This window comes from Photinus pyralis, unplaced genomic scaffold, assembly GCF_008802855.1.
Source record: "Photinus pyralis isolate 1611_PpyrPB1 unplaced genomic scaffold, Ppyr1.3 Ppyr1.4_unclustered_Scaffold4675, whole genome shotgun sequence".
NCBI lineage: Eukaryota > Metazoa > Arthropoda > Insecta > Coleoptera > Lampyridae > Photinus > Photinus pyralis.
The window spans coordinates 41,977-44,846 of NW_022171633.1; the positions used below are offsets into that span (position 1 = coordinate 41,977).

At 35.8% G+C, this 2,870-nt stretch overlaps 1 long non-coding RNA gene across 1 annotated transcript; it reads left to right on the forward strand.

The window, feature by feature from the left end:
* The first annotated feature begins 324 nt into the window (after nt 1-324).
* LOC116182318 lies at nt 325-2,467 on the forward strand. Its single transcript, XR_004147478.1, has 2 exons — nt 325-468; nt 2,262-2,467. It is a non-coding gene; the product is annotated as an uncharacterized LOC116182318 (long non-coding RNA).
* Nucleotides 2,468-2,870: the final 403 nt, after the last annotated feature.

Consider the following 2,870-nt stretch of genomic DNA (forward strand, 5'->3'; position numbering starts at 1 on the left):
CATTCGCCCCCGTCTTTTAAATGACAAGAGCTTTCGGAGGTAACAAAAACAATTAAATATCTTGACGGGAACGGTTGCAAACGCGAATTAATTACAGCTTCTGTTTACGGTAACAGCGACTAAAACACAACTCTAGAATTTAAATCAATTACCTTCTATATACCGGGCGCTCCTCTACAGAGTGATCACTAACACTGGTAACTTCAAGGCGAAAAGTAGGTGCTTTGTTACAAAAAAAACTGTTTGAAACATTTAAAGCTCGATATCAAAATATTTAATGTATAATCATAATGAATTATAAATTCCTTCATCTCATTTTTACATATTTACACATTTCTATTGTTGTACATGAATTAAATTACAGCGACAAACGTTTATTCAACATAAACGACTGCCAAAAGGGTCTGAGAGCAATGCATTGGTCCAAATTTAACCATCAGGAAATTTACATCAGGAATGCAGTACAATGTAAGTACGTAATTATGTTAGAAACTTCCTTCTTAAGACGGAAACTTATTATCACATGTTGTGGTACTTCGCTATAATTTGTTGGCTTTTTGCCTGTTAACTAGTTCATAAGATGTCAAATATCGTGCAAAACGAAATCTGGAAATTAACATCGTGCCTTTCAATTTTTCTTGATTTGAACACAGAGTATAAATCCATTTGATACTGCATTTCCAAAATATCGTTCGCAAAACTTTTTCAAAAGATCCCGAACTGTTTATAGTCGTACGCGAAAGCTCAAGAATTTGCGTTGGTAACGAAGTGCGCTTCGCAACATAATTAAATTGTTAACAAATCTTGCTCGATTTTCCACCAAGTTTAATTAGATTTACTTAACTTATTTTACGGCTCAACAATGTGCAATAGTTAAATACGTTCAGAACTTCCTAGACGATACATCTTATATGTTTATTATGCATATGTAAATCCTTGTTAGTTGCTTGCTACATTGCACGAATTGCAACACAATATCTGTTAGGGGGTGGAACTTTTTTGCGTTGATAATCCAGATATCGAGAATGCATTCGACGGGATACCATGGTTACTATTCAAGTCGGAGATGAATCGCTTATTTTTTACTTTGGGGAGAATGAGTGTAATACATTTAACAATACTGCTGGAGTAGTAATAGCTCGCAGTATGCGAAGCAGTACGTCACTTCTATGGGGACAATTTCTCATTTGGACATTCAAATTAAATGGCTTCCTTTTTTTAAATAATCGCCTAATTATTTTAAAAGTAAGTAATAGCGGTAGGTATCTACGCTTTCAGCGAACTGAGGTTGCTTTAAAAAGCGCGCTGTCATTTCGCGTAATGTTTGAATTAAACATAGTGATTAATGTGCATTTCCAATAACGTCATGTGTTATTACTAAAGGGGATGAACTCTGATTACTTTCAATATTTATACTGGAACTGTTAATTAACGGCGATTTCCAATTTACATTTTCATGATTATCTGTCTTACGCAATAAATTACTAATCACTGCTTTTACTATAGTCATATTATAGATACTCAAGCCATACCAAATATGCTCAAAGCCAATTTTTCATTTGGGAGAGAATTACTCTTATCACTTATGGGAGGGAGTACAAAATTTGGGATCAATATGCGTTTGTTGGGTTGCGTCATTATAATCTAACCAAACAGGCGCTCTAAAAGATATAGGTACATCCCATTCCAGAAATTTTGAAAGACTTCGAGGCGCCATGAAAGAAGTCGTTGGCGATAAGGGACGAAGGTGTATGTGCCGTAGTTTTTCCGAGAAGTATGACGTGTTTGTTCGAGAACATTCTAGAAAGGCTCGGATGTGTCGGGAAGCGTTCGACAGCTATCGAGAAAGAATGGGTTTTTCTATGTAACCAAATCAAATTATGAATCAGTTCAGTTTCATTTTCAACGCCGAAGTATACATAGTTCGCGCCGTTATAAATGGTGTATTCGTGAGTAATAAATAATATCTTTTTACTGTTATAAATTAATCAATTTCGAGACTGTTATAAATTTATTGTTAATTAATTCTATAAGAAGCACGTAACGAAACTTACGTTACAGTATCATCTCACCGCATACATTTAAATGGTTAAGTTCAGAAAGTAATGCAACTTGTAAGAACGTGAAATTACACCGATGTCATATACCCTAAATTGAATCAATAGATAATTTAGCTATCCTTCAAAGATGGTCAAGGGACTAACTGATTAAATTTTACCCAATACTTGTCGCTCTTGATTGATTAATTGATTTATTTACAGCATACAAGTACTATACCTAAGTGTATACGGAAACACCGGATCCACTCGGATCTCCCTGCAACGCGTGTCCCCAGTTACCACAAACCCCCCTTCTACATGATGGTCCTACGTATTGGCCAAAACCGTTGGCACTGGCGCACACATTGAGCAACGTGAAGAGGATGCATTAAAGGACGCGTCGAATCGAAGACAACATGTTCTGGTAAAACTTGCTTGTTGTTCTACCCCTCTTAGACTAACTATTAAAACCTTAACCTATTTTCAAAAAAGTCAACACCTACTACTAAACCTTTAATTTACAAACTTTTATGGAGTTAATGTTAGGCCCTTCAAGAATAGCCCCTAGATCTGGAGGCGAAAATACCCTTTGCTCAATCGCGAAGAATCAATCAGTCTAAAGCAGATTAGCTTGTGTCAATTGCGCTTTTTAGTGCCAGATTGTACAGTTTCTGATCAGCTTAAAACCATTAGAGTTAAATATAACCGGCGAATTTACCTTGGCTTTTCAAAATTATTCCCATTGCGATATATTTGGAATAGCAGGACTTTTTGATTAAAACTGCACGCCGATTTATCAAATGATTCACCCTGCGATAAATAACAGGTACA